The sequence below is a fragment of the Ictidomys tridecemlineatus genome, chromosome X (genome assembly GCF_052094955.1).
Source record: "Ictidomys tridecemlineatus isolate mIctTri1 chromosome X, mIctTri1.hap1, whole genome shotgun sequence".
Taxonomy (NCBI): domain Eukaryota; kingdom Metazoa; phylum Chordata; class Mammalia; order Rodentia; family Sciuridae; genus Ictidomys; species Ictidomys tridecemlineatus.
The window spans coordinates 87621516-87649372 of record NC_135493.1 but is presented as its reverse complement, the minus strand read 5'-3'; the positions used below and the strand labels follow the sequence as shown (position 1 = coordinate 87649372).

Sequence of the window (27857 nt, the reverse complement as noted above, 5' to 3'; positions counted from 1 at the left end):
GCATTGTTTATGCATTCATATGAATATATATGAATGGTATTTTCAGATAAATGGATAGAGTTGGATAATATAATGCAGCAAAAAGAAAAAATGTACTGCAAAATAAAAGCTATCATGATAGGATTGTATTTTTGCATTTAAATAAAATGGCTTTCCATATACATAAAAAAATCAAAATCATAGTTTTATTATGGAATTTCTAGCTAAAAACAACAATAGGGAACATATTTGTTAGACACAGTTATCTCAGATTATTAAAAAAATTTTGAAACACAGTATACCTCCTGTTACGCAGTAAATTCTGATTCATTTTCTTGAATTGAGATTTTTTAGTTGTCTTAGATATAATATCAGATATATTTAGTTGTCTTAGTTTGTTGACACTATAAAATGTTTAAAATTTCATAGAAAGCAGGAAATGAATTCACATAATTTTCCATATCCCTTTGCAGAAAGAGTTCAGCATCAACTTATATCATAATACTTTTTAATGGGAAATCTTCCTAAAGCATCAAATTTGAATAGTTTCTTCTCAGTTGGGATCTATAAGTTCTATGGTAGTTTCTTAAATCAGTTTTTCTTTCATATACAGAGACCAGGAAAGGCATCTGGATGTATATGATTTACTCATACTCTATTCTTTAGGCTCAAACTGTAAGAAACTAAGACAATGAAGAGTCATTGCACGGATGGATGTAGTTTCTTGTAATATGCTTTGGCCTGATTCAGGGCAAAGGAATGTGGGGAAGGGGAGGGACCTGGGAATTGTAAATAACACTGCAAATTGTCCTATCTTGAAGAATCAAGGCTCTTGTGTCCTTGTATATATCAGTCACTGGCTATCCCCCAGGAGGGTAGTGTAAGCATCTCAGCTTCTACAGGCATTGTGGCACTATGGCCAACCAAGCTCAATGCTCTGGAGAAAGTCACAGGTGTAAGCAGCACTTGCAGAAGATGGGAGTTGGTGCTTGGACCAGTCATGGGAATCTGGGTGAGGCACCAAAGGTTTTTACTCCACAGAATAAGGATGTACAAATAATGAAAATGCTGCTCTGATGCACTCTTAAGGCTTGACCTTTTTTTACTTTTTTGGTATTACCAGGCCCTTTTTATATTTTAAATACAGTCTTGCCGAGTTGCTTAGGGCTTTGCTAAATTGCTGAGGCTGGCTTTGAACTCACAATCCTCCTGCCTCAGCCTCCTGACCTGCTGGGATTACAGGTGTGCTCTATCATGCCTGGATCTCCTCAAGTTTGTGAAACTCTATAACATACATTTAGATCTAACTTCTTTGAGAAGGCTTTCTTATATTCAAGAAACATGCAGATTTTCAGCATGGAGACATACTGAGAACTGGTTTCTGGATGTAGCCTCTCCCACACTCATTGTATATTAATATGGTTTAGTTCAAGGATTATTACTCTGGTGCTTATTCATAGTTGACTTGTTGGTGAAGGTCTTGTCAAACCCAGTATGCACATAGGCTTCTCTCAGTGTGAATTCTCTGATGAATGATCAAAACTGACTTGTGGGCTGAGGATGTAACTCAGTAGTAGAGTGCTTGCCTAGCAATTACAAGGCCATGAGTTCAGTCCCCAGTTCTGTCAAGAAACAAAACACTGACATGTATTTGGATCTACAGGGCACCTATGGAATTTTTCTCCAGTATGAATTTCCTAGTATGCAAGGAGACTGCATCTTTTGGTGAAGGCCTTGCCACATTTAGTGCCTATATAGTATTTCTCTCCTGTGTGACTTTGCTAATGTTTATAGAGTTGCAACTTGAAAGTGAGAGAATTCCCACAGTCACTGCCTTCACAGAGTTGTTCTTCAACATGAAACTTCTGATGTGTGATTAAGTTTTGACTTATGGTTGAAGGCCATTCCACTATCAGTACATACATAGGGTTTCTCACCAGCATAAAAGTTCAGGTGCATGTTGAGGTGAGACAGATTCTAAAATCTCAGTCCTTGTCTCTGTCACTGATCCAATAATGAGAACAAGATTTTAAAGAAAAGGAAAACGTTTTATTGATTTTCTAGCAAAGAAAAACATGAGACTTTTGTCCAGAGGATGTGATTCTCTATGCCAAGGTAAACACAGGGTTTTAAGAAGAGGATTACAAAGGCTAGGATCCATATATTTTCAATAGATAATTAATGTCCATTGAGATCCTTGAGAGAGTCATTGCTCCAGTTCCCAGGTGTGAAGTTTTGGATGTGAGGTGTCCCTTAAAAGCTCATGTGTGAAACAACGCAAGAAGATTCAGAGGTGAAATGATTGGGTTATGAGAGCATTAAACCCAGTCAGTGAATTTATCCCCTGAGAGGGATGAACTGAGTGATAACTGAAGGCAGGTAGGCTCAGAGTGTGGCTGGGGGAGGTGGGAATTGGGGGCGTGGCTTTGAGTGTATATTTGTATCTGGCCAGTGGAGTCTCTACTTTCTGATCATCATGTGAGTTGCTTCCCTCTGCCATACTCTTCCACTGTGATATTCTGCCTTACCTCAAGCCCCAAGGAATGGAGCCTACTGTCAATGGACTTAGACCTCTGAAATCATGAGCCCCCAAATAAACTCTTCCTCCTTTAAGTTTTTTCTTGTCCGTCTTTTAGTTAGAGCAGCAGAAAAGCCAACTAAAACATGAAGAATGAAGTTTCTTTATTTTCATGGGCAGTGACACAGTCTTCCAAGCAGTGAAGAACATGATAGTTTAGCCTGGGATGGGGAAAATGTTAGCCTTGTTTCCTTTGCTGTTAGGGAGAAGAAGAGGAAGAGGAGGATGGAAAGGAAAAAAAATGTCAATTTTAAAATGAGCCACCTGTTGTTCCAAGCAACAAGGTTATACTCAAAGTGTAAAGTGGACACCATTACAAAACTTCTGGGTGAGGGATTTCCCATAGTTGCCACATTTGCAAGGTTTCTCGCCACTGTAAATTCTTTGATGTGTAATTATGACTGACCTGGAGGACTTTCCACATTCAGTACAGACATAAGCTCTCTTTCCAGTATGAGTCTTCTGGTGTGCAAGGAGATTGGATTCTTTGGTGAAGACCTTCTCACATTTTGTACATACATCTATAGGGTTTTTCTACCATATAGGTTTTCCTATGTTTTTGCAGTTGTGATTTGGAAGGTAAGGCTTTCCCACAATCCTGTCCTCACCAAGAAGATTTTAAATGTCATATGCTACATCATAGGAAGTGATGTAAACTTTTGTTTCCTAAATCTGGTGTAAGGTAAATGTTGTGGTTCAGATAATAAAATCTGTTAGTAGTACCCAAAATGAACTTGTAAAAGAAAATCAAAAGCATCAGCTAATTCCAATAAGAACAAAATAATCCAAACATGATAAAATATGTACTTGATTTTAAATGACATAAATAGGAATTGCAAAGAAAGGACATTTAAATAATACTTCAAAAAAGAAAAAAAGTGAGAAAATGTTCTGATTTGGGCCACTGACAATTCTGCTTACTAGTATATCAAATGAAGGGATTGAATAGCTGTGACAAATGTCATTTTACACATGAAATATGGTTTCAAGGCACAACTGTAATGCAAGAATTAAGGCTGGTTATGGTGGTGCATAACTCAGGAGATGGGCAAGAAGATCACAAGTTCAAAGCCAGCCTCAGCAATTAGCAAGACCCTAAGTAATTTTAGTGAGACCCTGTGTCAAAATAATAAAAAGGGCTGGGAGTGTAGCTCAGTAGTAACACGCTTCTGCATTCAATCCCCAGTGCAAATATAATTAAAGATATATGAGTATGGGATGGGGAGAACAAAACATGTTCATAATAAATGGAAGACTCCTGTTTTAGTTTATTTCCATTGCTATAAAATTATACTTGAGGCTGGGTAATAAGTGAAGAAAATAATTTTATCTAGACCATAGCTCTAAAAGTTTATAAATGTGGCATTGGCTTCTTTTCAGCCAATGCCACATTTCTGGTGAGGGCCTTGTGGTATGTGGCATCATGGCAAGAGCAAGTGTGACAGTGATCATATAGGAAGACAAAGTGAGACAAGGCCAGTCTTATTCTTTCTATTAAAAACAAAAAATTGTTCTTGTGAGAACTTGCATACTCTGCAAGACCACCATTAATTCTTTCTAAGTGCAGCACTCAGTGCCTCCACTGACCTAATTATCTCCTACTAGGCCCTGCCTCTTAAAGGTTCCACTGTTTCTTTCTTTTTTTGTAGTTGTAAATAGACACAATACCTTTATCTTATTTATGTATTTTTATGTGGTACTGAAGATCAAGCCCAGTGCCTCACATATGCTAGGCAAGTGCTCTACCACTGAGCCACAATCCCAGCCCCCTCCACTATGTCAGTACTGCCACATTAGGGAGCAAGCTTCCAACACTGGAAAATTTGGGGGACATGCCCAAACCATAGCAACTTTTAAAAAATATATTTATTTTTTAGTTGTAGTTACACACAATACCTTCATTTTATTCATTTTTATGTGATGCTGAGGATTGAACCCAGGGCCTCGCACGTGATAGGCGAGTGCTCTACCATTGAGCCACAACCCCAGCCCTATAGCAACTGTTTTAGGGAAGACATATAATGGGAAAACCAAAGGACAGAATACAGGGCCCTAGCTAAGGTTCCCTCAGCTAGAGGAAATAGAGGAAGTCTGGAAAGATAAGAAAACAAGGAACATATCAACAAGAAAAATAGAAATCTATGGTTAGAAATGGATATAATAGGGCTGGGATTGTGGCTCAGTGGTGGAGTGCTCACCTAGCATGTGTGAGGCACTGGATTCAATCCTTAGCACCACATAAAAATAAATAAAATAGAGTCATTGTTTCCATCTACAACTAAAGAAAAATATTTTAAAAAATAAATGGATATAATAATAAAAACTAGCAATTCACTGAAGGAAATCTCACATAGGTAATAAAATAACTAGATGTTCAAAGGAGCTAATTATAAGAGAAATGGAATTAAGACCTAATCAGCAAGTTAACAACTGGGGTAGAGAGGAGGAATGTAAATTTTGATAAATAAATAAAATAAAATGTTGACAGGTGAGGATGGTTGTAGATGACAGTTCTGAGAAGCTGGAGAGGACATGAAATGTAAGGGGATTAAAAAGAGCAAGAACAGCCAAGCTCAGTGTTGAACACCTGTAATCCCAGTGGCTCAGGAGGCTGAGGCAGGAGGATCTTGAGTTCAAAGCTAGCTTCAGCAAAAGTGAGGTGCTAAGCAACTCAGTGAGACCTTGTCTCTAAATAAAATACAAAATAGGGCTAGGGATGGGGCTTAGTGATTGAGTGCCCCTGAGTTCAATCCCCGGTTTAAAAAAAAAAAAAAAAAAGGTAAAGAAAAAGAAGAAGAGCAAGAACAGGACCAGGACCCAGGGATTCTGAAACAAGGCAGATCCATGAAAACCTGGATATGTGGACTGAAAACTAAAAGCATAGGGGAAGTGAGGACAGAAGGATGCAAAATGTTAGGGAAGAGGAAACAACAAGAAAGGGGGGTCCTTGAAGGGATGGGATCCAGAGTACAAGGAGCAGGGGAAAGAAACGGATTGTTCTTTTGCCAAAAAGCCAAGCAAAGAAGACAATGGATGTTAAGGGCCATCCTTGGAAATTGAATTTAGTTATGTGTGGGGCTAATGCTGATATCTCCAAACAGCCTCAAAACTTTAGAAACTTCAAGATGATCATCTTCAGAGCATTTAAAAGACATGGCCCTGTCCGAAAGAAAGTGAAATTTATTTCCTTGTTCCCTCATCTGAATAGCTCTGATATCAGTCTTCTTCCTCCAATGTCCATGGCCCCTCTCCTTGCTCCATCTTAGGTAGGTGCTGGTTTGGGAACTTAGTACATGATACAGGATCAGGTCAGGTGGCAGAATACCATAGGGAAGAGAGCTATATAGACAAAGAACATTGTGGATCTGCAGGTCTCCTTCATGTGTTTAATTGAGCACTGATCTGTGCATATATATGAGGAATCTGCTCAAGGTCAAAGAGAACAATATTAGCTGAGTTCAAACATGGCTGGAAATAGTTCCCGTTTCAGGACATGATACAGGATTGGGTCCAACTGATTGGGTTTCAGGCACCTTTCAATGACACTTGCCATTTAGGCTTCAGGAAAGTACCATGTTTTATTGGAAATGGAATAATAAAGATGTGAAGGACAGAAGAATCACAGTCAAATCAAGGACAGAACCATTACATACTTCAGATGTCTCAGAGCTCTTGGCAGTTGAAAATGGAAAAGTTACACTGAGTCTCCTGGCAAATGCATGGGCACTGGTGCTTACCCACTGAGGCCAGGTGGTGGTAGTTCCCCAGTGTCACATCCCAGTATAGGTATTCCTGAGCAGAGTCCAAGTGCTGCCACTTCTCCCTGTTGAAGTTTATTGTCACATCCTTAAATGACACTGATACCTGTAATAACACAATCCTGTTAAAGTTGATATGCTCAGCACAGAGGGATAGAAGAAGAAAAATTTCATTTTCCCAGTACTGGGGATTGAACCCAAGGTCACTCTACCACTGACTATATACTATATATAGTATGTATGTATATATATATATATTATATCCCCCACCATTATGGCCCTTTTTCTATTTTGAGACAAGATTGGCTAAGTGGCTGAGACTGGCCTTGACCTTGTGATCCTCCTGAGTTGCTGGGATTACAGGCATGTGCCACCACACCCAGCAGAAAGTTGTTTTTAATACTTTCCCATCATGATATCCCATTTGGTATGCCTATTAAATATCTAATGTTGTATAGGATAAAATTACTCAATGAAAATTTCTCATTTATTTTGTATTTATTGTAAATCTAAGTCTCCACTCAAGATTTCTTTTAGCTTCTTGAACATAGAGAATACAGTTACAACTGTTTGAATATCCTTGTGTACTAACTGTCTATGTTCTAATCTGAGTCAATTATTTTGTTGTTTTTGTTTTTGCACTACTCTGTCTCAAACTGAGGATCTCATACATGCTAGGTAAGCACTCTACCCCTGAGCTACACTCCAGCACCCTTTTGAATCAGTTTTGATTGAGTTTTGTCTTCATTGTAGGAGTATTTTCCTGGCTTTTTGCAGGCCTTGTAATTTCATTATGAATTCTACCTTTTTGGGTCCTGAATATTTTTATGTTCTTATAAATATTCTTGAGCTTTTCTCTGTAATGTGGTTACATTACTTGGAAACAGTTTAATTCTTTCACATCGTAGTTTTAAGCTTTGTTAAGTTGGACCAGATCAACATTTACTTTGGGGCTAATTTTGTCCCACTTTTAAGGGAAAGGGCCTTCTGACTATCTGATCCTCTGAGGTTTTCCAGTCTGACTGGTAGAAACAGGAACTGTTTCCAGCCATGTTTGAACTCTGCTAATATTGTTCTTTCTTTGTCCTTGAGCAGTTTCCTCATATATATGCACAGATCAGTACTCAATTGAACACATGAAGGAGATCCACAATTCTTTGTCTACATAGCTCTCTTCTCTATGGTATTCTGTCACCTAGCCCCACCTGGACTATCAGATTGTTTTCTTCAATTCAGGGAGACTAGCAAGGTCTACCTAGATTCCTCTTATATATGCTATGGCTGAGAAATTTTCTCCTGGTAGTAAGCTGGGGCATTCACAGGGTTGACTTCAGTCCTTTTGTTTTTAATATTTATTTTTTAGTTCTTGGCGGACACAACATCTTTCTTTGTATGTGGTTCTGAGGATCGAACCTGGGCTGCACGCATGCCAGGTGAGCACACTATTGCTTGAGCCACATCCCCAGCCCGACTTGAGTCTTATTTCTTAGGGATCACTGTCTTTCATTGGTTGATATCCAGTGTCTTGAGAATTTTGTTTTATTACCTTATCTGTGTTTCTTTTTAATTTTTTCAGGTGGGAGGGCAAATCCATTTCCTGTTAACTTGGTCAAAAGTAGAGGTATCATCAATTTTGGTGGGGAGTACCAGGGATTGAACTCAGGGGCTCTTGACCACTAAGCCACATCCCCAGCCCTATTTTGTATTTTATTTAGAGAAAGGGTCTCACTGAGTTGCTTAGTTCCTCACTTTTGATGAGGCTGGCTTTGAACTCATGGTCCTCCTGCTTCAACCTCCCAAGTTGCTGGGATTACAGGCCACCATGCGTGGCATGATCAATTTTTTTGAGATGGGGTCTTGCCATGTTGTCTGAGCTATTTCCAAATTCCTACACTCAGACAATCCTGCCTCAGCCTTCTGAGAATACAGACACGAATATTATGTCTCCTATAAGAATTATATTTCAGGGTCACTCATGGTTGATATGAAGTTGTTCTTTTATGTAATATTCCAGATGGTAGGGAGGTACACCATTAAAATATTACCACTTTGCAAATCCTAATGAAATCATGGATTTAATGATTTCTAGGCAGTGATCATCAATGGATTCTAAAATTAAGTGAAAGGCTTCAGGGAACTTTATAAACATTTCACAACACCTGAACCCACTGATCAATCTCAGCCCATGAAAAATGAACCAATATACCTCCAACCAAAATCTAATCATTGATCTTCCCAGTCAATAATTTTGCTTTACAGTATCTAAAACTGACCCATGGAGAGCCAGATAATGACCTTCCTGGTTGCAATTAACTGACTTTACATTGCCAAGATTACTGATATCCAGAGGGCCCCAAATCACTAGCCCCAAGTGTTTTAAAAAATATGGTCCCCAAGGCTTCTGTTATGGTTTAGATGTGAGGTGTCCCCCAAAAAGCTCACATGTGAGACAATGCAAGAAGGTTCAGAGGAGAAATGACTGGATTGTGAGACTCTTAACACAACCAGTGAATTAATCCCTCATGGGATTAACTGAGTGGTAACTAGAGGCAGGTGGGGTGTGGCTGGAGGAAGTGGTTAGTTGGGGGCATGGCTATGGGGTATATATTTTGTATCTGGAACTTGAGATCTCTGCTTCTTGATCACCATGATGTGAGCTGCTTTTCTTTGCCACCCTCTCCTGCCACGATGTTCAGCCTCACCTCGAGCCCCCGAGGAATGGAGCTGGCCTTCTATAGACTAACACTTTTGAAACTGTGAGCTCTCAAATAAACTTTTCCTCTCCTACAGTTGTGCTGGTCAGATCCTTTAGTCATAGCAGCAAAAAATCTGACTAAAACAGCTTCCAATTCTCAAAGCTTCAAGGCTCTCAGTTACTCATTGACCACCTCAGTCCTTCAATCATTAAGCCTCAACCACTGGCTTCTACAGTCATTGATTCCTACAGAGATGCAATCTCTTTCCCAAAATATGCCCAAGTATTTTTTGCTCTGGTGCCATTGGGACTGAAATCAATGGTTTCCAACTCAGCCTGCTCATCTGAATTGCATGGAATCTTCTAGAAATGCTTATGTGAGGGTCTTCTCCTGAACAATAACAACACTATACCTGGGACCCAGGCATCTGTATTTATGAAAGTTTCACAGAAAAATTTAATGCATTGTGAGGATTGAGAACCCCAGTCCTAAATCACTGATCATCCCCCACAGGCATCCTCTCAGCATTTGACTCTCATTTACAGCGATGGAGGCCAGAGTCATTGAACATCTATAGGCCATAGAGAGAAATGAACTGTAAAGTGTAAGCATTCTGTATCTCTCCTTAAGATACCATTTCTCAGCAAGGACAAGGAATGACAGTTTTCAACTTGAAATAATTTGGAGGGTGTTTTTTAAATCAGTTTATCTTATTTGAAGAAAACATTCAATGAAAAATTCTGAGTAAAGGAAAATTGAATCAAAAGTGACATCTCAAAATAAAAGAGCAAAACAATAACAATGGATAGATACAGACACACACAACACCCAATCGGGTGACATCATGAGCTCTTTGAAAATAATAGGAAGCATATATATGTGTTTCTTTGTAATCAACAAATGAAAAAAGGTGGGAATTTGAAACAAAATCATTAAGTGAGGGCTCTTTAGATAGATAGCCAAGGAAAATGTTAGTTTCCTGTGATTAAAAATTTAAGTTATCCTTGAAGAGTCCAGAAGTACAACTGTTCATCTGGCTGAAGAAAATGAAGAAGAGAGGGCATTTCTCTCTACAGTTATAATTTTATTTTGATCAACTGATAGAGAAAATATAGATTTAATCATGTATGATTGAAGTGGGAAGATGCAGGTGATTTTATAAAAATTAAAATTCCTTGACTTAAAAAAGGTGAGTGAGTTGGGAGGAGTAAATGATTATAACTATGTTATTTCATAAAAAATAAGAAATAGAAAAAGAAGGCAGAAAATAATATAAATACTAGACATAAGAAATAAGGCATAAAATTGGGTGTATTATGATTACATGGAATTGAATTAGCTGGGGCTGGAGCTCAGTGGTACAGCACTTGCCTAGTGTGCAAGGCCCTGGAGTTGAGCCCTAGCACTGGGGGGAAAATAGAAAAGAAAAAATTGAATTGGCTGATCCATTTTGTCAGAAGAGAGGTAAGAATTGGAATTTAAAAGAAAAACAATATTATGAGACATATTTCCAAGAAGTCCAACTAAAACTAACAACTTGCATAATGAAGGGTTGGGCAAAGATATATGGGGTAAAGTCCAGAAAAAAAGGAAGCCAGTCTTGTGATAGGAGTATCAAAGAGAGAAAGTCAAGGTCAAAAGCACACAATTAGTTTAAAAAGTTATATGTAAAGGCAGAGCTAGTGGACTAAGCAACTTAGGAAGAGTAAACTTAGAAACCCTGATTCAAAAAAACAAAATTCAACCCAGTCCAAAATAGCCCAAACAATTCCAAAAAAAGAAGGAACAAGTTGGAAGATTACACATATTCTGATTTCATAACTTATTACACAACTACGGTAATCACAACTGTGGCACTAGCATAAAGACAGACATGTAGACCAATGGAATAGAGGGCTCACAAATAAACCCTCACATACATGGCCAAATAATTTTCAGGAAGTGTGCCCAAAAGCATTCAATGGGAGAAAGGATAGTCTCTTTAACAAATGGTGCTGGGAAGCCTGGATATGCATATGCAAAAGAATCAAGGCAGACCCTTAATATGTAAAATTAACTCAAAATGAATCTAAGACCAAAAAATATAAAACTCTTGGAAGAAAACAGAGGGAAAGCCTCCTGGTATTAGATTTGGCAAGGGTTTCATGGATATGATGCCAAAAGCATAGGCAACAAAAGTAAACAGATAAATTGGACTACATCAAAATGAAAAGTTTTTGTTCATCAAAGGACAAAACATCCAGGCATGTTGGCACACACCTGTAATCCCAGTGGCTTGGGGCCAGCCTCAGCAATTTAGTAAGGCCCTAAGCAACTTACTGAGACCCCATCTTATAATTTAAAAAATAAATAAAGGGCTGGTGATGTAGCTTAGTGGTGAAGCTCTTCAGAGTTCAATCCCCAGTACCCTTTACCCCAAAAGGACACAAAAGAGTGAAAAGGCAACCTATAGAATGGGAGAATATATTTGCAAATCATATATCTGATAAGAGGTTCATTTTTAGAATATATAAAGAATACCTATAATTCAACATCAAGAAAGACCAGAATATCCAACTTAAAAATGGCAAAAAACTTTAATAGACATTTCTCCAAAGAAAATATACTATTGGCCAATAAGCACATGAAATAATGCTCAGTATCACTAAACATTAAGGAGATGTAAATAAAAACTTAAGAAGATACCAACTACTTCACAATCATTAGGATGAGCCCAGTGCTGCTGTGCACGCGTGTAATCCCAGTGACTCAGAAGGCTGAGATAGGAGGATTTCAAGTTCAAGGCCAACTTCAACAATTTAGTGAGACCTTGTCTCTAGATAAAATATTTAAAATGTTGGGGGAATGTGGCTCAGTGGTAAAGCACCCCAGGGTTTTATCAGTAGTACCCCCTACCAAAAAAAAAACAAAAAACACAACCATTAGGATGACTACTATCTACGCCTCCCTGCAGTTTTCTTATGTAATTATATCAAAATGAACTCCAATATTATGTATAACTCTAATGCAATAATAAAAAATACTTTACAACAAGTGTTGGTGAGGATATGAAGAAATTGAAACCTTGGTGCACCTTTAGAATGTAAAGTGTGTCAAACTCCTTTGGAAAACAGTTTGGTGGTTCCTCAAAAATTCAAAATAAAATCACCATATAACCCAGAAATTTAATTTCTGGGTGTTTATCCAAAGGAATTGAAAACAGGGTCTCAAAGATACATGTACAACTATGTTCACAGCAGCATTCTTCATAATAGCTAAAATATGGATCCAACTCACATGTCCACTGACAAATTAATAAGCAAAATGTGGCTTATCCATTCAATGAAATACTACTCAGCCTTTAAAAAGTAAATTCTGACACATGTAACAATATGGATGAACCTTGGGGACATTATGCTAAGTGAAATCACCAAGTCATAAGAGGACAATACTGCTGGGCATGGTGACAAATGGCTGTAACCCCAGTGGCTAAGGAGGCTGAGGCAGGAGGAACACGAGTTCAAAGCCAGCCTCAGATAGTTAGTGAGGCCCTCAACAATTCAGCAAGACCCTGTCTCCAAATAAAATATAAAAAGGGGCTGAGGATGTGGCTCAGTGGTTGAGCGCCCCTGGGTTCAATCCCTGGCACCAAAAAAAAAAAAAAAAGAGAGACAATAGAGACAATACTGTATGCTTCTACTTATATGTATCTAAAGTAGTCAGACTTGTAGAAACAAAGTAGAATGGTAGTTTCCAGGGGTTGTGCACAAGATGGGGGAATGGGCAATTTAATGGCTGTAGATTTGCCATTTAAAAAAATTAGTTGTAAATGGACACAATAACTTTATTGCATACAATAAAGTTATTTATTTTTATGTGGTGCTGAGAATTGAACCCAATGCCTCATGCATGTGAGACAAGCACTCTACCACTGAGCCACACCTCCAACCCCCCTAGATTTGCCATTTTTGAAGATGAAAAAGTACCAGAGATCCACTTGTAATCCCAATCACTTGGGAGGCTGAGGCAGGAAGATCACAAGTTTTAGGCCAGCCTCAGAAATTTAACAAGATGCTATGCAACTTAGTGAGACCCTGTCTCTAAAAAAAACAAAACAACAACAACAAAAAAAACATGCTGGGGATATGGCTCAGTGGCTAAGCACCCCTGGGTTCCATCCCCAGTACCCAAAAAAGAAAGGAAGGAAGGAAGGAAGGAAGAGAAAGAAATAGAGTTCAGATGAGAAGTTACTGGTCATAGCAAAAGCTGTATTTATAAGAAAATTTACAGCCAGCATGTCCCTAAAGGAAAGGGAGACAGCAAAACACTATGTCCCTGAAAGCATCCTTTCTGTTCCTAAACATGTAACCAAGTTAAGGAAATAACAAGAACAAGCCTGAGCCAGAAAGTCCATATACATATGATCTTTCTCTTATGCACATTGGGAATTAGGGCAAGTTACTGTTATCCATAGAAATACTTTGCTGCACATATACCAGGATAGTTGCTCCTTGGGATCCTGGTCCTATAGGCAAGCAAATGCCACTTCTGCAACCTAACATAGAATCCCTTTCTGAGTGGGGACAGGTGTGGAATTGAGGGCAGTGTGAAAAGGATGGTGTCACTCATCCCACCAACTGCCACTGGACAGGACACCATGAAGGAGGGGAGGTGCTGCTTAGCCAAGCACCATGATGATGGAGGGGCTGTCTGTTCACCCTATTGTCCTTGAACTCTTCTTGATCTCTCATAAGTGTTCCCCAATTAATCATGTCTTCCATGCTGTCCTCAAGCACTTTCTTTGACTCTTCTACAACCTACTCCAACTGCCCTGGCATAATTGGGCTGTGGGCATGACAACCAGCCTTAGGTATTTTCTTATACCAACAAAAACTGGTCTAAGACACACTGGCACAACTGGGCTGAGGAGGTAACACAGCCATAAATGATAATGTTATTAAAGTGAGAGAAAACTTCAAATTAAATAACCTAAATAACCCAAGCAATTAGAAAATTATAGAAAACCAAAAAAGTTATGCAAATAAAACTCTTAAAAGTAGTAATTAATAAAATTGAAATTAGGGGCTGGGGTTGTGGCTCAGTGGTAGAGCGCTTGCCTCACATATGCGAAGCCCTGGGTTTGATCCTCAGCACACATAAAAAAAATGTACATAAAAAAGAATATACTCTTTAGAAAGAGTCCTGTATTGTTATTTTTTGTCACTACCTCCTCAGGTTGGGAGTGGGTAATTTGTGCACCTGCTGCCTTACTTGGATGTGGTAGCCGTTTCTCAGGCTCCCACTCCAAAATCGAACCCTGATTCTTCGTCACCTGTGGTCATCATGGTAGGCATGGCTGCCGCAGTCTAGCTGGGCACAATTCAGGAGCCACTTGTCAAAGGAAACAAACTTTATTTTTAGAACCACACTCCGCAGCACACAGCTCCTCAGGAAAAACCCTCAGAGCCCAACTGCCACCACCCACTTCTCACAAGCCTCTCAACCTCCCCCACTCCTCCTGCTCTTGAGGCCGATTGGCTGGGTCGTGTGGGCAGAGCCAAATAAAGTCCCCCAATGAGCAGCTCCGTAGTCTGAAAGGGCGGGGAAACAGCCCAATAAGCATCACCGCAGAGGAGCCAATCAGCTAGAAGTTGCTGCGGCTGCTGTGAGCCAATCATCAGCTGGCAGCTGGAAGTTTGCTGGGGCCCCTTGGCTGTGGCTCTCAACACATGGCGACTACCATGGAAAGTTGATAGGGTAGACATTCAAGTGGGTCATCACCACCATGGGGGCGTGTGATCGGCCTGAAGAATATACTTTTTAAAAAAATAAATGAAATTAAATGCAATGTATGTGTATTTTTATGGATATGGAGAGTATGAATAAAATGTACAGTTAATTCTTTGAAATGAGCAGTTGCATGAAAAACGTCTGGAAAATCTGATAAAAAAGTGGAAACAAATACAGTGGTAGGAATGAGGAGATATTACCACTAGAGGAAATAGTTCACTAAATATTACTTCTAGTGGACTATTATGTTCAACTGTACAGAAACATTTAAATATGGAGATAAAACTAGTGTTTTCCTCATCAAAATATAAATGAGCAAAACTAATGCAAAAAAAGGAAGAAAGGAAACTAAGGGAATAAACACCAGGAAATCTGCAGTGTGTATTATTTAAAAAGACACTAGGGGGCTGGAGTTGTGGCTCAGTGGTAGAGGTCTTCCCTGGCATGTGTGAGACACTGAGTTTGATTCTCAGCACCACATATAAGTAAATAAATTAAAAAAACAAAAAACAAAGATCCATTGGCAAAGTAGGACTGGATGGGGTAGGAGTGGTGGTAAGCTCATGAGTTGTCTGAGATGCTATATATAAAAATATGTAATATGTATATAAAATATTTATATATATTTATATAATATATATATATATTTATATATATAAAATAACAAACCCATAAGTACTCTGTACTGTTATTTTGCAATTTTTGTAAATCTACAATTATTTGAAAAATAAAACGTTGAGTACAGGGCTGGGGATTAGTACAGTGATAGATCACTTGCCTTGCATGTGTGATTTGGGTTCAATCCTCAGCCCTGAAAAAAATAAAGTACACATATATAAAAAGACACTAGGATGATATTGATTTAATATGAAGTGCAATCTAATCTTTAAAAAATCGTATTCCTGGCCATATGTGGTGGCACAAGCCTGTAATCCCAGTGACTGGGAAGCTGAGGCAGGAGGATGGAAAGTTTGAGACCAGCCCCAACAATTTACTGAGGACTTAAGAAATCTAATGAGACTCTATCTCAAAATTAAAAAGTGTTGCGGATGTGGCTCAGTGGTAAAGCGCCCCTGGGTTCAATTCTCAATACCAAACAAACAAATAAAAACAATGTTTCAGTCAGTCACCTACCCAGGCTGAGCAAGCAGTGGGGAGACATTGCACCCACCCAGGTGTGAGGATGCCCAGACCAAGAGGCCCTCAACCAGCAGTAAGGAGTTCTCAGTGAGCTAGGCCCCACAGAAGCAGAGTCCTCTGGGAGAGAGTCCCTCCAGGAGGTGAGTTTGGGTAGAAATGGAGGGCTTGGGGCTCAGCTTTGAGCGCAGGGCAGGAGTCACAGCCTCTTGCCCAGCCAGCCACCTCTCTTGCAGAGATTGGAGAAGGATGGCCATTGTCCTCTGTTACCTGGAGGTAGTCTCCTGTAATGCACAAAAGAGGCCACCAATCCCCATTATACAGAGCTCCCTGGGCTCAAATTACAAATTGGTTTGGGGGATTAGAGTTAGTCTAGGTTCACACTTAGCATCTCAGACAACCCATGATCTTAACACCACTCCTACTCCATCCAGTCCTACTTTGTGACCCCACACAAGTTTGGGAAAAAAAAATTTGGAGGCATGATCTCCAGGCACTCTCCCACAAGTCAGAGGGATGGTGGTATGCAGGTTACAAAGGGACTGTTCCTATACCATTCCCTTCAGAAATTCTGTACACAACTGAATATAGGGAGGGTCCAGGCCACTTGTAGAGATCCTCCTATCCTAGTACTTGCCCCACTTAATAGCACCCCTCACTCTTTTTTGGGCTAGGAGGTAGTTACTGGGGATTGAACCCAGGGATGCTCTACCATTGAGATATATCCCCAGCCCTTTTCTGTGTGTGTGTGTGTATACATGCGTGCGCGCAATAAATATTTTGTCTTTTTTATTGGTTCTTTTTAGTTATGCAAAACATTAGGATTTGTTTTGACATAATTTTAAAAGTATGGAATATAATTTACTCTAATTCTATCCCTAGTACTTCCCTTTTCCCTCTTCTCCTCCCTCCCCGCTCAATCCCCTTCATCAAGACCATGGATCTTTCTTTTATTTTGATGGAATCTCCCATTTTTTTCCTCTTTCTATTTTCCCCCTTATTTTGGACTAGCTTCCTTATATCAGAGAAAACATTCAACCTTTCACTTTTTGGGTTTGGCTTATTTTACTTAGCATGATTGTCTTCAGTTCCATCCATTCACTAGTAAATGCCATATCATTCTTATTTTTTAAAAAAATTTTTATTTTGAGACAGAGTTTGTGAAATTGCTGAGGCTGGCCTTGAACATGGGATACTCTGATCTCAGCCTTTCCAGTATTTTGGATTACAGGTGTGTACACTGCATGCCTGTGTCCCTCACTCTTAACAGTCTTTGACCCTTCTAATACTAGTAATATGTTGTCAGTAGAAATCTCTCGTCAATCCAACAACTCATTTTGGTAGAAGATGGTCTGTTAGTTTTTCATCTCTTGGAAGACTTCATTGCTCTGGGCCAGAGCTGAGGCAGAATATCTTGGTGGCTTGGTGGAAGAAAGCTGTGATAGGGTGGCAGGGAGAGGCACACTTGAGGGACAGATGTTGAGAGATGGGGAGCAGGGAAAGATAGAGTCCAAGGCCAGGCCCCCAATGACCTAGTTCCTTGAGCCATGCTCCACCTGCCTACATTTACCAACCAGTAGTTCATTCAAATTATTAAATTAGTCAAGTGTGGTGGCCCATGCCTATCATCCCAGTGACTTGAGAGGCTGAGGTAAGAGGATCACAGGTTTGAGGACAGCATCAGCAATTTTGCAAAGCCCTAAGTAACTTAGTGATACCCTGTCTCAAAATAAAAAAAACAAAATGTCTGGAGACATGGCTCAGTGGTTAAGTGTTCCTGGGTTCAATCCCTGGTACTCTGCCCCCCCAAAAAAAAACCCCAAACAAATTATTAATCTATCAAATGGATGAATCCATTGATGAGGTTACAGCTCTCAAAATCTAATCATCTCACCCCTTACCATTCCTGCATTTCCTAACACATGAGCTTTTCTGGGGATATGCCAAGATTCAAGCTAAAACAGGTGGTTGTTAGGGAAGGAAGAGTGGTGTGGTATACACCTCCTCCAGGGCCTCAGGGTAGAGCAAGTTAGGGGCAGGGATATAAAGTAGTAAACATATTTTAGGAGCATTGGGAGGGAAGGTACATGCTCAGAAAAGAGGCTTGACAGTAGAGGGTGGGAAGCACTTCCCTAGGGGAAAGGAGGAAACTGAAGCCAGCTCCTCAGGAAAAAAAAAAAAAAAGGAAAAAATCTCAGTATTCATTTGCATATATATATGTAAATATGTACGTATATATATAAAATACACACACATTTTAGTAATGGGAATTTAACCAATTGAACCCAGGGGTACTCAACCACTGAGCTACCCACCCCCAGCCCTATTATTTTTTATTTATTTATTTTATTTTATTTTATTTTATTTTTTTTTAATTTTTTATTTTTTTATTGGTTGTTCACAACATTACAAAGCTCTTGACATATCATATTTCATACATTAGATTGAGGTGGGTTATGAACTCCCAATTTTACCCCAAATGCAGATTGCAGAATCACGTCGGTTACACATCCACAATTTTACATAATGCCCAATTAGTAATTGTTGTATTCTGCTACCTTTCCTATTATTTTTTAAAGACTGGATCTTACTAAGTTTCCCAGGCTGGCCTGGAACTTATGATCCTCCTACCTCAGCTTCTGAAGTTGCAAGGATTACAGATGTGCACCACCACACCCAGTCCTAGATTTTTGAAACAGTTCTAAAACAGGGGTTGCAAATTACAAACTACAGGTTTCAGGTCAATGTGGCCTCTAATCACCTTCCTTCCTTCCTTCCTTCCTTCCTTCCTTCCTTCCTTCCTTCCTTCCTTCCTTCCTTCCTTCCTCCCTCCCTCCCTCCCTTCCTTCCTTCCTTCCTTCCTCTAGGGATTGAACCCAGGGATGCTTTACCACTGAGTTACATCCCCAGTCCTTTTTATTTTTTATTTTGAAACAGGGTCTTGCTAAATTGCTTAGGGCCTTGCTAATTTGCTAAGGCTGGCTTGGAACTGGTGATCCTCCTGCCTTAGCCTCCTAAATCCCTGGGATTATAGGTGTGTGCCATGGTGCCCAACTCTAGTCTGTTTTTGTAAATTAACCACATCCATTCCTTTACATCTTGTTTGCAGCTACTTTTGCTATAGAGGCAGAGTCGACTTAGTCACAACAGAGACTCCATTGCTGGCAAAGTGTATAATACTTACTATCTGGCCCTTTATGGAAAGTTTTCCAATCCCTATTCTAGACAACAACAACAAAAGCTGGACATCTTCCAATTTCAATTTGGGAAGTACTATTAAAAATGCAGTTTTTATTATCTTAAAAAATCAGATCTAGCTGGGTACGGTGATGCATGCCTATAACCCCAGTGACTGGGGAGGCTGAAACAGGAAGTTTGCCAGTTCAATGAGAGCCTCCACAATTTAGCAAAACCCTAAGTAACTTAGGAACATACTGTATCAAAAAAATAAAGAGGGCTGGAGATGTGGCTCAGTGGTTAAGTGCCCCCAATTTCAATCTCTGGTTAAAAAAAAATGAAGGAAGGAAGAAAGGCAGTTCTAATACAAATAAGCAATTATCTGGAGATTATTTTGTCTTGTAGATGAAAAATATTAGCAATTTGGATCCAACAAGTATCTAAAGAAAAATTTACCCTATAACAAAACTGGATTTTCTAGTAAGGCAATGATGACTAACATTAGTAAATCTATCAATTTGTTTCATTTTAAAAACAAAAGGGAGGACTGGGGTTGTAGCTCAGTGGTAGAGCACTTACCTAGCATATGAAAAGCACTGGGTTTGATCCTCAGTACCACATAAAGAAATAAAAAAAATATAAAGTTAAAAAACAAAGGAGAAAACAACACAATCATATCAATGAATATAAAAGAAACATTTGACACAATTCAACAGCATCCTCAAACTAAAACTAGACTAGAAAGGATCTATGAAAATTCAGAAAAGATTAAAGATTAGACTCAAAATTGCCAGGAAGTATAATTCAAAAAGGTAAATATGCTAAAAATGCAGTCACCACCTAGTAGTCCATTCAAATCAGTAATCCAACTAGTGGATTAATCCACTGATAAGGATACAGCTCCTATAATTGAATCATGTCACCTCTTGGTACAACATAGGGTTGATCCTATTACAATAGTATATTGAAATCTCTAATGCAATAAAATATGAAGATAAAATAAATGGATTAAATATTGAGAAAAGAGAGAAAATCATTTTTAGCTTTATCATATTGATATATTCTATTGGAAAACCTGTGCTTCCCATGATTTGACACCCTAATATTAATGAAAATTAATATTAAGACAAAATTAATGCAAAATATAACATTATTGAAAATCCACTTGAGAGATATAATAGAGACTTAACTGTAAATGGGATTGAACCCAGGGGTGCTTATCCACTGAAAAACATCCCAGCTCTTTCTTTCTTTCTTTTTTGTTTTGAGACAGGGTCTCACTAACTTGGTTTAGGGCCTTGTTAAATTGCTGAGGCTGGCCTTGAAATTTCAATCCTCCTGCCTCAGCCTCCCGAGTCAACTGGGATTACAGGCATGTGTGACCGCATATGGGTTTTACAGTTCTTAATGGTGGGTTATGCCCTGCAGTTTTGCAGCAGACCTCAGCAGCTCACTGCCAATTTCCTTCTGGGTTCTTGTCTCACAAACTTGAAGGATGAAATCTACAGATGGAAGGCAAGAGTTAAATGTTAAGATTTATTTAAGTGAGCTGAAATTCACTTAGAAGGGGTGAGAAAGGACTCAATAGATATTGCCTGAAAATCATTTTTATTTGCAGGTTATCCTTGTGTACCCAGAAAAATATGCAAGGAAAATTCAATAAGGTGGTGGGTAGAAGAAAATAAATGCAGCATATTGAAACAAATGGAAATGAGTAAAAATCCCATTTCTAGTAATGACAACAAATATAAAATACCTAAAAATGAATATAACAAGAAAGGTACTGGCCTAAAGTAAGAAAATATATGACTATATTTCTAGAATATAATATAAAACTAAACATATGGAGAGATAAATCATATCTCTGCATAGGAATACAATAAAAAATTTTTAAAAATCACAAATTTAAGAATTACACCAGACTTCTTGTTGGCCAACAAGAAGAGTGGAATATTTAAAATGTTAAAAGAAAACAAACCTCAACAACCTAGCATTTTTAATCCAGTGAAATTATCCTTCAAAAGAGAAAAGGAAATAAGGATTTTCCTAACAAAAAATACACAGAGGACCAGAGATGTAGTTCAGTGTTTATTGTTTTGCAGTGCTGGGAATGGAACCTAGAGTGTTGTACAACAAACAAACAAACAAACTGAGTGAACAAACAAACAAACAAACAACAACAACAAAAACACTGAGGAAAGGGGCTGGGGATATAGCTCAGTTGGTAGAGTGCTTGCCTCACATGCACAAGGCTCTGGGTTCAATCCCCAGCACCACAAAAAACAAACAAAAAACACTGAGGGAATTCATTGCCAGTAGATTTACTTTGCAAAAAATGTTAATATAAATTCCTTAAAGAGAAGGAAAATAATATAGGTCAGAAATTCAGATTAACATAAAAAAGGAAGAGTGTCAGACATGAAATAAATTTAGAGTAAAATCACTTAGTATTTCCTGCATTACTTATATCAGATTGATTTTATAACAGTTGTGTCACTCAGAGATGCCTGTAGAATTTTTTGGGGGGCAAATAAAATACTATTTTAGGAAAATGATTTTGGTGTATGTATTTTAATACTCTTTACATTATGTAGTGAAGATATAAGAAATAAAGTAGTTGTTCACTCCTTATATGTGAGAAGCAGAAATCACTGCAGTATCAGCTGGAACATGTCAATGAGTAAACAGTAAATGAATAAGATAACTTTTTTTTTTTTTTTGTACTAGGAATTGAACCCAGGGACGCTTAACCACTGGGCCACATCCCCAGCCCTTTTTTGAATTTAATCTAGAGAAAGGGTCTCACTGAGTTGCTTAGGGCTTCGCCAAGTTCCTGAGGCTGCTTTTGAACTTATTTTCCTCCTGCCTCAGTCTCCCAAATGACTAGGATTACAAATGTTCTCTACCATGCCTGGCTAAATAAGAAAATTTTTGATAAAAGGTAGGCTGTAAAGAAAATGGAACAAAGAATCTGAGAGTGGTGGGCTGGGCCAGGGGAAGAAATGCCACTGAAGAAAAGACATTTGAACAGATCAGAAGATAGGAAGGAGTGAGTCTTGGAGCCAGAGCATTTTTGGCAAGGGCAGCAATATTAAGGCTGTGGAACTCCTGTTTCCTGCTTATCCCACCACTAGGTGGCATCTCTGGACTAGGACCAAAGGTTTTCTTGACCTATTTAAGGAGTGCCATTTTTCTCCATACAGATTTTCTCTTTCTTTCATGAAGCTATTTGTATAACATTTCATCTTTCCCAATAAATTTAAATATTTAGTTAGTTTTAATAATATAATTATAACTTATGCCTCTACCATCTAAAGAAAAGGTATGGCTTTTACAATAATCTCCATTATGCATCTATCCAATAGTCTCCCCTCCCTACCTAAGGTAAACATCATCCTCAACTTTTAATTTCTTTTTTATATAATTTTATTGCAACTATACAAAATTCTAAGTAGTTTGTGTTCTTTATAGTAGTAGCTTTTAATTATATAAACATGTTTTATGCTTTACATTAGCATTTGGGCTTATAATTTTCCCCTTTAATATTCATCCATATTGTTGAGCATTGTTCTAGTTCACTCATTTGACTCCTGGTAATGAGTATCCATTTTCCCCCAGGTTTTGCTGTTTGAACAGGATGCCACACACATTCTAGGTTTCTTGTGCAAGTATTTTTCTTGGATAAGAGAACATTTGTTGGACTGCAAGTCATGTGAATATTCACTATAAGTGGGAATGCCAAACTATTTTCTAAACTGGCTGCACTGATTTATATTGCTTTGGTAGGGCAAAAAGATCCTGTGAATCTTCATAGTCTTTAACTCTTGGTCTTGTCAGAGCTTTACAATTCTGCAAATCAAATTGGTGTCAAATGTCTTCTTAGCATGTCTTGATTTGTAGTTCCTTGTTCACTAATGAGTTTGAACATCTCTTCATATTTATTAGCCCTCTCTCTCTCTCTTGTCTGACAGATAGACTTACTTTTTCTTACATAACCATAGCACTATTATGACACTCAACACTATTAATTCTTCGCACTCTGTTAGAAGTATATTCATGCCTAATGTGTTTACACTCATTCCGTTTCTTTTTTTATTTATTAATTCAACAAACACTTATCCAGACCAGGGATACAGGAGTGGAAAGAGATTCTATGATAATCAGAAAGCTCAACTCTGCTAAATAAAAATGAACTCAGACTATAAAAATCTGCCCTGCCACTCATCTGGATGTGAGAAAACAGCCATGGATAAAACCAGATGAAAAATTAACAGGAAACACTTCTCCCAAGGACATGCTGCAGCTGTAATACCATAAGGAAACCATATTTTGAGTTACTACTGCTCCAAGTAGGGCTTCTTTATGGTAGTACAAGAAACTTTGTTGTCTACAGTCATATACTATCTGAAACTTTGCTATTTGAAACAATATCAGAAAGAATAAAACACCTGCATCTTAATGGAGATTCTAATTTACTTAGACACAGAAAAACAACCCTCAATTTCCAACACAGGTGCATAGCTCCAGATATGGGTTATATGGACACAACACCTGACAGCTATCTGAATTGTTTCCAATTCAGGTCTCTGGGTTCACTTTGCAGTCCAGACCTGATGTTGACCCCCTTAACACACAGCCTTGCTTTACTTTGAGCTCCCCAACACACTGTTTTGTTTAAATTGCATCTAAACTCTACTCTTCTTTATAATCCTATAAGAACTCTATATTTTCCTATTTAGGGAGCTGACCCATGGTTCCTCTAGTATATGGTCTCCCTAATTGATTAAATAAGCTATCAGAGTATAAATTAGTCCCTGGTGGCTTTAGGCTGATTTGACTGTGACATGTCTTAAATTCCAGATTCCTAAACTGAGGCACAAAGGGGCTGAGTACATAGAAAGCCTCCATTAAATCCACATTTCAGCCTACCCTTGGTCCTCAAAATGCTTCTCACCTGAGGATTTAGAAAGGCCTTCAGTGGGGCACAGAGCCTTCTACTTCTATCAGGATTCTATGAAGATGGAGTGTTGAACTTGGTTTTGTAGGACAAATAGGCATTCTTAGCTCAAGGGCAGTATGACTTCTTCCCCTTCTGCCACGATAACATCTCCCACAATGTGGAATACTCCAGGATTCCACATTGGAGGTGATAAGGGGCAGCAAATTGGTTGAATGGAAGAATCAAGAATCTTGTATGAAAGCTATATTTGCAAAGTAAGGGCACCAACACTGTATAGATTTTACTTTATAAGGAAATGAAAATAAAAGTTTCCCTCTGCAGCTGCTAGTATATAGGCACAATATTCCAGTATGTCAGTACAGGAACCACCTTCCTTAACAAGACTCCTAAAGAGCAAGAAATAAAATAAAAAATCAATAAGTGGGATGGCATCAAATTAAAAAGCATCTGCACAGCAAAGGAAACAAGAGTATGATGAGACAGTCATACTACTCAGAGGGCATTAATATCCAGAAAATACAAAGAACACAAAAAACTTAGCACCCAAAATATCAAATAACCCAATCAATAAATGGGCAAAAGACCTAAACAGAAACTTCTCAAAAGAAGAAATACAAATGATCAACAAATATATGAAAAAATGTTCAGCCTCTTAGGTAATTAAGGAAATGCAAATCAAAACAATGTTGAGATTTCATTTCACTCCAGTCAGAATGGCAATTATCAAGAATACAAATAATAATAAATGCTGACAAGGATGTGTAGAAAAAGATAAATCATATATTGTTGACGGGATTGCAAATTAGCTCAACAACCCTGGAAAGCAGTATGTAGATTCCTAAAAACAAAACAAAACAAACAAACAACAACAACAAAAAACTAGGAATGGAACTACCATATGACCCAGCTATCCTACTCTTTCGTATATATCAAAAAGATTTTAAATCAGCATACTACAGGGAAGCAGCCACATTAATGTTTATAGGAACTCAACTCACAATAGCCAAGCTGTGGAATCATCTTAGGTGCACTTCAACAGAGGTAAGACTAAAGAAAATATGATATATATATACACAACTGAGTATTACTTAGCCATAAAGAAGAATGACTTTATAACATTTGCTGGTAAAGCAAATGCTAAGTGAAATAAGCCAATCACCCAAAGTCAAAGGTTGAATGTTTTCTCTGATAGGCAGAAGCTAATCCAAAATGGGGGGTGGTCAGAGAAGGGAAAAAAAGGGAAAGGGAATTCCATCAATGTAGAGGAAAGATCACTAGACTAGAGGAAGGGAATTGAGCAGGAGGAAGAGGGGAATGGAATAAGGGAAGAACAGTGGAATGAATATGAGGGAACTTTCATACGTACATACATGCATATACCACAGTGAATTGCAACATCAAATATATCCACAAGACCCTAATCATAAAATCAATCTATAAATAAACTGCAGAAAGATCAGTAGAGTAGATGGAGGGGTAAGGAGGAAAGGGGAGGAGGAAGTGCTGGGGACTGAATTAGAGCAAATTATATTTCATGCTTTTGTGATTATGTCAAAATGTATCCTAATGTTATATATAACTAAAAAGAATCAATTAAAAAAACTTCATAGGTAGGGTGGGAGGATTCCATTTAATAATGCTTAATACATGTTTGTTGCAATGAAAGAAACTCAAAAAGAAAAAAATAATAAAATTTCCTAAAGAGTTTTTATTGAAGTGCATTAGATTAAGGACACATCAAAAATTATTATTGGCATATTCATTTTAGTTCGGGTAGATGAAGTAAGAGATAAGGTAGATTATGGGAGCATTCAAACCCTACAGCCAAGCCCCATGGGCACAGCAAGGATTGGGAACCTAACACTTACTGGACCCCTTTTTCCATCCTGTGGTATATCCTAGGAGGGCTTGCACAACCCAGATTTCTCCCCCTTTTCCCGTCGTGGTATGTTCCAGCCTGATTTCTCCTCCCTTTTCACCCTATAGTATTGGCCAGCTTCTCAGAACGCTATTATACAAATGCACAGAGTACAGATTTAGAGAGCCTCCCCTCTGGCAGTAAACTCGTCCAGCAAAATGTCCCTACTCCTGCTTCCTGCCGCCAGGGGCACAACTCCATATCACTGCTCAAATGAGTTGAGCTAGAGGCGTCCACGTTCTCAGTATGGAATGGACACTCTTCTAACATGGCGTAGCCCATAGGGATGCGCCTCGGGAGCAGCCATGTTCCCTGCCTGACAACGCTGCATATTAGGTGCCCCTACCGAATGCCGCAGAGCACAAACTCCGCAACGACTCCATGTTGACTCTTGGCTGAGCCTTCCAAGGTGGTTTTGCGCATGCGCATATCCTCACTTCCGATGTCAAACTCCAAATCCCGAGAGGGGGAGGTGTTAGGGCCGGTGACCGGAAGCGGCTGCGGTTCTCAACCTCGGTTAGATAGTTGTCAAGCGGATTCAACTCAGTGCCGGAGGGATGTAGAGGTGATGGGCGGCCGGGGAGGGTGAGTACCGGGGGATTCTGTGATGGATTCATTGGTCTAACATGAGTTGAATGATTTGCCCATTATTTTGCAGGGTTTTCTCTTTTCAGATAGCAATATTAAGGTCTTAAAGTTCCCCTGTTTTGTGCATTGTTTTATGTGTTCTTAAATAATTAATAATTTGTGTTTTATTCAGGAATTATTTAGAAGTGCATTTTCAATTCCCCAAAGTTTATCTTTTTAATGGATTTCTAACCTTTCTTTTCTGTGTCTCAAATCTACATAAAACTCATTCTTGAAATATAAGGAGACTATGGCCTAGTCTGTGGTGAATTTTTAGCAATGTTTTGTGTTTAACTTGAAGATAATATTTAGATGTCAGTTGTGTCATGCAAAATATGTATGGGGGGTTCTGCTTCTTCCATTATGAGAGTGGAGAGAGAAATTCTCCACTTTGATGGTGATTTGTTCATTCTCCTTGCTTTTGTCAATGATTTATTGTGGGCTAATATTCCTATAAAGTCTGAGACTTAGGGCTGAGACTGTAGATCAGTAGTAGAGCACTTGCAAGGCCTGGGTTCCATCCCAAGCATGCAAACATTTTTTTTTTTAAAGATAAAGTGTGAGACTTAGGTCATAGTGCATTTGTCCACTAATTGATGTCCCATTACTCAAACACAATTTGATGAAAAAATTATTCTTCCAACTTTACCAAAAATAAATGGGCCATACTTCTGTGGGGGCACTTTTTGGGTTCTTTATTCTGTCTCATTGATCTGTGTCTATGCCCCTGCCAGTAGTTTCCACACTATCTTGATCACTGTAGCTGTGTCTTGCTATCAGGTAGAGCAATTCCTTCCACTTTATTTTTTAAATTATTTTAAGTCTTCTAGTTCCTCTGCTTTTTCATATGCATGTCCTAGTCTTGTCTCTACCTACAACACATCTTGCTGTGTCAACTTGGGAACAATGTACATCTTAACTATGTGAAGTCCTTCAGTCCATGCACATAGTATATCTATTTATCTTCTTTCATTCTTTCAACAGTGTATTGTAATTTTCAGCATACAAGTACTGTATATGTTTTAAGTTTATACCACTTAATTTTTTTTTGGAGGAGTTGTAAATGGCATTATCTTTTAAATGTTGGTTTCTACACATTTGCTGCATACATATATAAGTGTATATATACACACATACATATATACATGCATATATTCATAAATGCACACCCATATATAAGAGTACAGTTGAGTTTTATGTATTGATCTTGTGTCCTACAGTTTTTCTGAATTTTATTATTACTACTACTAATAATTAT

At 38.5% G+C, this 27857-nt stretch overlaps 1 protein-coding gene, 1 long non-coding RNA gene and 1 other non-coding gene across 4 annotated transcripts in view; 1 reads left to right on the top strand and 2 right to left on the bottom strand.

Annotated features, from left to right (window-relative positions):
• Positions 1 to 6116: 6116 nt before the first annotated feature.
• On the bottom strand, positions 6117 to 26379 carry LOC144371765 (uncharacterized). The gene is made up of 2 exons (XR_013431868.1): positions 26319 to 26379; positions 6117 to 6421 (listed from the first exon to the last, which is right to left on the bottom strand). It is a non-coding gene; the product is annotated as an uncharacterized LOC144371765 (long non-coding RNA).
• LOC144371804 (18S ribosomal RNA) lies at positions 14209 to 14425 on the bottom strand. The gene has a single exon (XR_013431933.1). It is a non-coding gene; the product is annotated as an 18S ribosomal RNA (ribosomal RNA).
• Positions 26141 to 27857, top strand: part of Znf81 (zinc finger protein 81) — a 57701-nt gene continuing 55984 nt past the window's right edge. Inside the window, exon 1 of one of the 2 annotated variants that reach the window (XM_078034910.1) lies at positions 26141 to 26557. The gene's annotated coding sequence lies outside the window, so the exon portion shown is untranslated. The remainder of the gene's footprint in view (positions 26558 to 27857) is intronic. The other variant, XM_013358015.4, reaches the window with a different exon arrangement.